Source organism: Bombina bombina, chromosome 6, assembly GCF_027579735.1.
Source record: "Bombina bombina isolate aBomBom1 chromosome 6, aBomBom1.pri, whole genome shotgun sequence".
NCBI lineage: Eukaryota > Metazoa > Chordata > Amphibia > Anura > Bombinatoridae > Bombina > Bombina bombina.
Genome location: NC_069504.1, coordinates 701,353,611 through 701,364,435, shown reverse-complemented (window position 1 = coordinate 701,364,435; position 10,825 = coordinate 701,353,611).

Sequence of the window (10,825 nt, the reverse complement as noted above, 5' to 3'; positions counted from 1 at the left end):
AACTTTCTAAAATGAAATTCAGACCTCGGAAAAGATCACCAAGGCTGTAACCACATTTATACATCAGGCTTCAGGCTATACCCCTGGGCCTGAAATTCAATAACCCAAACTGGCCTAAAATAGACATCCAGTCCTATTGCAAAATCACACCTTATATGAGACTGCTGAACCTACAGTCGCATACTAAGATCACACCGCAGATAAGACACCTTTGTTAGACTCATAACCCTTAATAGGCCCTATGTCCATTTCTGGTCACAAATCAGCCCACTCTGTCAGCTCCATGTCCACTAAGGCCCTCAGACCAGTATTTTCAAACAATAAAAGCTATTATATAGATATACAGAAGGCCTGCATTCAATAATTACAGATTTATAAGTAACTACTGTGTGAGAGACTTGAAAAAAAGGTACTACAGCCTTGGCAGATATCATAAACTGACCTTTATTGAACCATGATCCACAAAAAAACAAGGTTTTAGACCCTCATTAGGTCCTTAGTTATGTCTAAGGACCTAATGAGGGTCTGAAACGTTGTTTTTTGTTAGAATTAAACTTTAATAATGTAGATATAGTGTGCACTTGTATATTTACAATTTACTTCTGTTATAAGTTTTGCTCTATTCTCTTTGTATCATTTGTTGGAGTAGCAATTTACTACTGCGTTTTAGCTGAACACATTGGGTGAGCTAATGCAAGAGGCATATATTTGCAGCCACCAATTGCCAGCTAGCTCCCAGTAATGCACACATTGCATCTATCTAGATATCCTTTTCAACAGAGGATAACCAGAGAATGAATCAAGTTCGATAATGGAAATACAATAGGAAGGTGATTAAAATTGCATGCTGTATCTGAATAATGTAAGTTTTTAATTTTGACTTTACTGTCCCATTTAAACTCCAGAAAGGGTTTAAACACACAAAGTCCCACTCGGGAGCTGCATCCAATCAGAAGTGGCAGTTTCATATCACCAATCGCCTGCTGTGCAAGCCCTTCACAACTAAAGACACCATAAGATGTACCAATAAAAATATAATCTATGTTCTTAAGTGCACTTGTAACCTTTTTTATTTTGGGGAAACCAAAAGAATGGTCAGAGACCGAATAAGAGAGCATATTGGCAATATAAAGAATGTTAGAGATGATACTCATCTATACAAACACTTTAAATCAGTCCATAAAGGTAAAACTAAAGATCTAAAATATTGGGGTGTACAAAAAGTACATAATCATTGGAGAGGTGGCAGTATAGAGAAGAAATTACTGATAAAAGAAGCAGAGCTAATTTATAAATACGATACTCTGTACCCAAGAGGTTTAAACTCGGAACTAGATCTCTCACCCTTTCTGTTTGATTAATGGTGATTCTATATTGTAATTTTTATACTGTTTAAGTTTTATGGTCATAATCAACTCGACAAAATTCCTTTTGGAATTTCCAGTAATGTAGGATGTACATATATATCTCTTCTGTCTTATAAAAACCCTTATATTACAAGATTCAAGTTTTAAGGCCATTTTTATTAAAATACTCTAAAAGAGGTTTTATATATATATGTAAGACAAATTTTATGAATATTATTATTTTTTAGATGCTGTTAGATAAATTTTATGAATATTAAAAAAATTTTTATGAATATCATTCATTTTAGAATATTATGAATATTGCAGTAGTACCTATATAGTAGCCTTTTTTAGTAAACAAGATATTAAGCTAAAAAGATATTCCTCTTTAAGCTGAGAATGAACATGAAGAGACTATTCCACCTTAATCAGTTGGGACATACACAGATACATAGTATTCCTGTGATTCCACCTTAAATACACCAATCAAAAAACTACCAATGAGGGTTTTCTGACACCTTTATAAGGGTACACCTGACCAGTCACATCTATCTTGAAAAAGCTCCCTGGCGAGCGAAACGCGTTGATCTGAGTGGCTGTGTTACCTGACATTACAACTTGAATGAGGACATTCTATATTTAAGGATTTTCTCAACTTTACTTATTAACCCGGGTTATCTACATTTTTCAACATCCTCCTTTTTTCCTGCGTGCAATCAGCACTAAGTGCAGGGAATTACCTCCGTTGGAAACACAAAGAGTGATTATCTCCAAAACAACCTGTGATTCTAATATCCAGAAACCCGATTATCACGGTAACAGCAGTTGAAGTTTGCCGATGACGTCAGACGCCGAGATACACGCGGCGCACTGACTTAGTTTGGAAACTTGGAGCTGTACAGATGATATTGTTGCCACACGAGTGGTGAAGTAAGTAGAAAGAATCTTAAAGCATTAAGTTCAATAAAGTTGAATGACTGTATTGTGCTATAAGGAGTCTACACATTTCCCAAACCCTGAACTTGGTCAGTAAAACCTATCTATAAAGCAACAACGAAAGGTTCTGATGCTATAAGAGACTGTCTCTCTCTGCACAACACAGTGGATTATTAACACATTTCCTCAGCCAAGTCTGCTTACTTAGTATTGAGTATGGAATTTCTACTTGCTTAAATTCTGTTTTTATTATTTTTTATCTGGGGAGACGTCCCTTTGTTTCAAGTTCCAATTTGATTGTGATTTTTGATATATGATTTAGGCTGCAAGGAAATTTTTTAGATATATTTAGTTTTTTCACTACAATTTAACGTATTGTTTCTTTTTAACATACACTAACAATTTGCTTGATACTTTTAATATTACACCAATATATGGTCACACTGCTAATTGTCACATACTTTGACTTTATTTTTATCATTAGTACACTATTGATAGAACGCTTAACTATCATCCTCCTTAAGTAAGATATTTAAAAACCACTATTTTTTCACGGACACTGTTATTTTTGTATAGATCCTCTCATTTCCCCCCACACACCCTATCTTTCTTTTTTGACTGTGGAATCCTAATACACGCATTACACTTTGCACATTGTTATATATATATTTTATAACTCTTTTATTTAATACTGGATACAATTGGATACCTTTAGCTTTCTTTTAGCGCACTTACTACCACCAAAACTCCTACCAAATATTCCCATCTGTCAGCTGTACTTGTGGATTTTGAAAATGCTGTACTCTATATGGTCTTGGTGGAACTATAAGCTGTGGTACTCATACCATTAGATCTGGTTAAATGCAGGATTTAAGCTTGTTGGTATGCATTTCAAAATTAAGTCAGCTGTAGAGTAAACTGAACAGTTTTAAGTTAACCAGTCTCATTTCCAACACTGAGCAATCTTAGTCTGAGAGTATAACATGTTATGCAGATGTAAAAATCTTAGATAAAATGCCTCCTTGTATCTGGAAAGTCCTTGCATAAAGGGGAAGTAAACTGGAATGTAATATATATAATTTGTGTATTGAGGAGGAAAAATGTCTGCATGGTTTTAAATATAGAATTTCTACAGCATTGTCAAATAATCATAAATACACTGCTGCCAAAAAATGTGTTTTTATGGACCCCTGGCCCCACCATACAACTACTACTACACTGAAGTTACAATCTTAAATTGCACAAAGAAATTAAAAACATTTGCTAAGTAATTCCTACCTCCTCTGCAAATTAAAGTGATCAGCCGTCTGACTCAGGCACACACTCTACAAACAAAGTGCCAAGTCTGTCTCACACTGTGCATAGTTGTTTAGTGCACACTCAGAAATCCTCTCAAATGCTAATACTTTACTCCTTGTAATAACATTTCCCATGCTCAATTAGCACTCTGCTGTAGTACCCACTGGTGGCTACCAAAATTTAAAAAAAAAAAAACATTTTTTTTTTAGTTCTTGCCTCATGGGGCCCCCCTAGCCCATTGGGCCCCTGACAGGAGTCACCCCTGTCACCCCCTGATGGCGGCCCTGGGTCCCGGCCTGCTGTTTTTGGAACCACGAGTGTCGCTTCCTATGTGAGTTGGAAATTGTCTGATGTGTTTGGTTCTTTTACCTGAAGATACTGTTCCATGTGGTGCCTTATTTTCTGTATCTACACTTGTATTATGCCCAGCAGTTAAGGGGTTAATTAGGTAGCCTGCAGGGTTAATTTTAGCTTTGGTGTAGAGATCAGCCTCCCACCTGACACATACCACCCCCTGATCCCTCCCTGACCCCCTTAAAACAGCTCTCTTCCCTCACCCACCTCAGAATTGTCACCACCATCTTAAGTACTGGCAGAAAGTCTGCCAGTACTAAAATAAATAGCATTTTTTTTTTATTGATTCTGCAGTGTTGGATCCCCCCTTTGCCCCCAACCTCCATGATCCCCCCCATACAGCTCTCTAACCCTCCCCCCTCTACCTATTTGCCGTCATCTTGGGTACTGGCATCTGTCTGACAGTTTTTTTTTTATATATACAATAGAACGTTTTCTGTAGTGTAGCTGCCCCACCTCAATACCCTACCCCCTCCCAGGTCCCTTGCCCAACATTTTTCCTTTCCACTCCCTCTCCCACCTTCCCATACATTTACAATACATAAGACTACTGCTCCTTAAAGGGACAGTCTACACCAGAATTGTTATTGTTTTAAAAGAAAGATAATCCCTTTATTACCCATTCCCTATTTTTGCATAACCAACACAGCTATATTAATACACATTTTACATCTGTGATTATCTTGTATCTAAGCCTCTGAAAACTGCCCCTTTATTTCAGTTCTTTTGACAGACTTGCACTTTAGCCATTCAGTAACTCCTAGGTAACTCCACGTGCGTGAGCACAGTGTTATCTATATGATACACATGAACGAACACCCTCTAGTGGTAAAAAAAATGTAAAAATGCATTCATATAAGAGGCAGCCTTCAAGGTCTAAGAAATTTGCATATGAACCTCGTAAGTTTAGCTTTCAATTAAGAATACCAAGAGAACAAAGCAAAATTAGTAAAAAAAAAAAAAAAGTATATTGGAAAGTTGTTTAAAATGACATGCCCTATCTGAATCATGAAAGTTCATTTTGGACTAAACTGTCCCTTTAACTCATCCGCCACCTCTGAAGAAAAGTAGAAGCCACAGCTCAGGAGATTCACAGCCTTAGATCAGCAGGAGAGTGGAAGGCATGTTCAGGAGGAGTCTGAAATATATAAAGAAGAGAGTGCCCCAATAGTGAAGTATGTCACTGTAGCAGAAATCATAGTAATACAAACATGCCGTAGGTGAAGGTGCACTTAAAAGTGCCGAAAAAGCAGGCTGAACCTTTCAGAGCCGTCCAGCTGACTCTCACTCCGGTACAAGATGGCACAAACAAGACTCCAAATGCTGTGTAGTGAAGTAAGTTGGGGTCTCACATCCAATGTGGCATATGTTTTCTAGTACAAACACCACTGCGATTGAGTATGGCAATCCTCCCAAGTGCAAACACCACTAAGAAAAGGAGAACTTCCACCCCCAACAGTATTTCTCAGTCCATGGCACACATTAAAAGATATATATTTCTTTTAATAGAACAATATATATAGATAACACTCCAGTATAAGATGACACAAACAAGACTCCAAATGCTGTGTCTTGAAGTAAGTCAGAGTCTCACATCCAATGTTGAGTATCTTTTCTGTCACAAACACCACTGTGATTGTGAGTGTGGCAAATCCTCCCTGGTGAAAACACGAAAAAGATTCACCTGATTAAACAATTGTATAACCGAGAAACGCGTTGTGGATGTATATATTTTATATTGTTTTATTAAAAGAAATATATATCTTTTAATGTGTGCCATGGACTGAGAAATACTGTTGGGGTGGAAGTTCTCCTTTTCTTAGTGGTGTTTGCACCTGGGAGGATTGCCATACTCAATCACAGTGGTGTTTGTACTAGAAAATATACACCACATTGGATGTGAGACCCCAACTTACTTCACTACACAGCATTTCTGTTTGTTTGGGCCATCTTGTAACGGAGTGAGTGTCAGCTGGACGGCTCTGAAAGGTTCAGCCTGCTTTTTCGGCACTTTCAAGTGCACCTTCACTTGTGAGTACGGCATGTTTGTATTATTGTGATTTCTGCTACAGTGACATACTTCACTATTGAGGTACCCTCTTCTTTATATCTTTCAGACTGTATACCTTTTTCTGGTTTGTGGGAGACGCTATTTGAAGAGGAAGCAGCCTGGATCACTGCCAATAGTATTTGGACTGTGATTGTAGTTACTGACGTATTCTTTATAGTTTTACTGTGCATATTCTGTTTTGGCGCATTCCAGTTTAGGAGTGATTACACCTTAGAATATTTTGTATAGTTCAGGAGGAGGGTTGCAATTCTGGCTCAATCCCATTTTCAGGAGAGTGTCAAACACAGTTTAAGATAAAACTGTTAGGCATGGCTCATAAAGATGATGTCAGTCATCATGGTATAGGAAAAGGATCCAGCTCAGGAGCAGAGTGACAGCCACAGCTCAGGAGGAGAGTAGCCCACATACTTCATAAAAAAATAATTGAAGGCATGGTTTATGAGAATAGTGGCAGACAGGAGAAGAGTCCATAGCTCAGGAGGAGGGTAGCAAGTATGGCTCATGAGAAGAATGGCAGACATGATTTATAAATAGAAAGACAGACATGGCTTATAGGAACAGAGGTAGGCAGGGCTAAGAAGGGGAGATGCAGCCATGGCTCCCCAGGAGAGCTGCAGACATGGCTCAGGTTAGTAACAAGCAAGGCTCAGGAGAAGAATGGCAGACATGGCTCTGTAGGAGTGTAGTGAGCATGACTTAGGACAAAAGTTGCAGACATGTTTCTTGAGAAGGGTGGCAGGTATGGCTTATACGGATAGTGGCAGGAAATCATTAAGAGGAGGGTAGAAGATCAACAAATAGAGTTATTTGTGGTAAGGGGAGGTTGCGATTAAAATTAATTCTGGCGGTAGATCTGGTCAGCTATTGGGTTTATTTGTGGGTGGGGAGGTTATGGTTGCATACCGGATTATGAGGGTCATGTATTGGGATTAACTGGATTCTGGGGGAGCAATGGATACGTCACCAATAGGGATCTAGGGCTTAAACACTGGTATCTAAAAAACACAGGTTTCACTGTTATAGTTTTGCACAGAGACTGCTGGCAGTTCCTAAAGCTAATTGTGAACATGGGTCTTCTGGGTGTTATCTTAAATATTTGGTCTGCTTCTGTATGTGATAAGGCAGCATTCCATCGTTTAGCTCTGCACGCCTAAGCCCACAGGTGTGCTTTATATCAGTAATTGTAGCCTCTCCCATATCTCCCTGGCTGGACATTGGTGTATTCTATTTAGTTCTTGGATCTCTTTTTACTACTAAGGCAACATGGTTTGCTATTAGCAGCTCTGATTCAGCTTCTGCCAAGACTTCTGCTCCTCTGGCAACCCAGTTTGCAATTATCAGGTGTGCTGTACTTTAGCTTCTGACAATACTCTGAGTCCTGCCCCTCTGGGACCCTGGTTTGTAACTGCCAGCTTTACAGCACTTGAGCTTTTGCAAAGCCTCCTGCTCTTGCGGCAACCCAGTTTGTAATTGCCAGCTCTGATGTACTTTGCCAATGCTCTTGCTTATCTCACTACCTGGGTTATTATAACTACCAGCTCTGCTGAAATGTAACCTCTGTCAACACTCCTACTTATAACTACAAGCCTTGTAAGTAAACTGGAAGCAGGTGTCAGTGCCAAAGTACAAGAGAGAATCAGAGAAACATGCTGAGGTTAGCAACCATTAGATAATACTATAGCGGAGATGTGGAACACAGGAAGTAGTGAGAATAGTCTGAAATACAGTTTCAATAGTAAGCTGCCAGATAATCAGTCCAAAACTCAGCAAAGGGGCAAGCAAAAGAAAGAATCCAGAAGGCAGACCAAGGTCATAATAGAAAATAAATATCAGAAGCATGAACACCAGGATCATCATCAACAAGCACTAAATAGCACTTGAACAAGCCTTTTAAATCTTCCTGCACAACTTTTGATGCACTTTCAGGGTCACTCATGATGTTAGGTTCACAAATAGTGATGTCATCAGTGCATAACTCACAGCCTGCGTCATGTTTAGCCCTACCATAGATGCACATTGTACTATCTCTGAAGCAGCGCTGCCCTCAGAGCTAATTTCCACAGCTCCTTCGTGCACTGAATACTCCCATAGCGCTGCCACACACATTCCTCTTAGTGCAGGCTTAAATACAGACTGGCAAATGCCTCTGGCCCTGATCCTAAGATTAGAAACATACATTTTAATGGAGGACATGAATAAATATGCCCATCTAACCTCCTTGTTTACACCTATGAAGTGTTTGCTTATATAATATTCACAATAGCCTCATGTACTGTAAATCCCAGATATTTGTGAATTTATTATTGCATTTGCCCATTATACTTTTCCTTGAAGGTTATTTCAATACTTTAAAGAACCAGTAAACACAGCAGATTTGCATAATCAACAAATGCAAGATAACAAGACAATACAAAAGCATTTACTCTGAATTTCAAATGAGTAGTAGATTCTTTTCTAACACATTTTAAAGTTATGTATATTTCAACTCCCCCTGTACCATGTGATAGAAATCAGCCAATCACAAATGCATATACGTATATAGTCTGAGTTCTTGCACATGCTCAGTAGGAGCTGGTGATTCAAAAAAAGTGTAAATATAAAAGACTGTGCACATTTTTTTTAATGGAAGTAAATTGGAAAGTTGTTTAAAATTACATGCTGTACCTGAATCGTGAAAATTTAATAAAACCTGAGTGTCCCTTTAAAAGTGATTCTAAATTATCTACACTTCAGCTCCCCCCCCCCCCCCAAATACAGACATGCAAAGCACTAGATCATGTGTCAGACAGATAACGCATGTAGCATGTGTTTTGCTATTTAATAAGATACTAACTCATATAAACCTTGATTTACAATGATTTGCAGTATTTATGTCATAGGTTATATATTTTGTTGTTCTTCCTTCAATGTGTTATAATATTATTCTACTTGTCTTATTAAAGGGACATAAACATTTTTCTTTCATGACTCAGATAGAGAAAACTAAAAAAAAAGTTTTGAATTTACTTCTATTATCAAATATGCTTTGTTCTTTTGTTATTATTTGTTGGAGAGCTTTCTAGATAGGTTACGGTATCATGCACATGTCTGAAGCACTACATTACAGGAAATAGTGGGCATCTAGTGCTCTTGCTAATTATACGTGTTGCAAAACTGCTGCAGACACGTGCACACTCCTCAACTTACCTTCCTGCTTTTCAACAAATGATAACAAGAAAATTTGAAACGTTTAAAAAAATTGTATGCATAATCTAAACCATGAATGAAATATTTTGTATTTTTTTATACTCCTTTAATATTCAGTAGGCATTTTAATAAAAATGAAGGTCTAAATTATCTTTCAAAAACAATTTATGTATGCAGAGATTAAAGCTAGAGCATTCAGCCAATGAACAGAATAACTTTTGCATTAATTGCACAACTTTCTAAAATGAAATTCAGACCTCGGAAAAGATCACCAAGGCTGTAACCACATTTATACATCAGGCTTCAGGCTATACCCCTGGGCCTGAAATTCAATAACCCAAACTGGCCTAAAATAGACATCCAGTCCTATTGCAAAATCACACCTTATATGAGACTGCTGAACCTACAGTCGCATACTAAGATCACACCGCAGATAAGACACCTTTGTTAGACTCATAACCCTTAATAGGCCCTATGTCCATTTCTGGTCACAAATCAGCCCACTCTGTCAGCTCCATGTCCACTAAGGCCCTCAGACCAGTATTTTCAAACAATAAAAGCTATTATATAGATATACAGAAGGCCTGCATTCAATAATTACAGATTTATAAGTAACTACTGTGTGAGAGACTTGAAAAAAAGGTACTACAGCCTTGGCAGATATCATAAACTGACCTTTATTGAACCATGATCCACAAAAAAACAAGGTTTCAGACCCTCATTAGGTCCTTAGTTATGTCTAAGGACCTAATGAGGGTCTGAAACGTTGTTTTTTGTGGACCATGGTACAATAAAGGTCAGTTTATGATATCTGCCAAGGCTGGAGTACCCTTTTTTCAAGATTTACTGATACGGAGGGGGTGGCTGACTCCTTGCTCTCGTGCCTGATTGTTTGGTTGCTGTTCCCCACTCTTTGCTTTTTTGTGTGTGAGAGAGAGAAAATATCCTATAATATAAAAGGCCAAGTATGTTTGTCCAAAGCTGTAATGTGCAGTAGAGACTGTGCGAGGACAAACACACCTGGCCTTCAACAAACTAATCTGAGAGAGGAGGGATAGAGCAAAAGAGAGGGGGTGAGAGCAAAAAAGAGGGGGAGAGAGAGCAAAAGAGAGGGGGGGAGAGAGAGCAAGAGAGGGGGGGAGAGAGAGCAAAAGAGAGGGGGGGAGAGAGAGCAAAAGAGAGAGGGGGAGAGAGAGCAAAAGAGAGAGGGGGAGAGAGAGCAAAAGAGAGAGGGGGAGAGAGAGCAAAAGAGAGAGGGGGAGAGAGAGCAAAAGAGAGAGGGGGGAGAGAGAGCAAAAGAGAGAGGGGGAGAGAGAGCAAAAGAGAGAGGGGGAGAGAGAGCAAAAGAGAGAGGGGAGAGAGAGCAAAAGAGAGAGGGGAGAGAGAGAGCAAAAGAGAGAGGGAGAGCAAAAGAGAGAGAGAGCAAAAGAGAGGGGGGAGAGAGCGCAAAAGAAAGGGGGGGAGAGAGAGCAAGAGAGAGGGGGAGTGAGAGAGCAAAAGAGAGAGGGGAGAGAGCAAAAGAAAAGGAGAGAGAGAGAGAGAGAGCAAAAGAGAGGGGGAGAGAGAGCGCAAAAGAGAGAGGGAGTGAGAGCGCAAAAGAGAGGGGAGTGAGAGCGCAAGAGAGGGGGGAGAG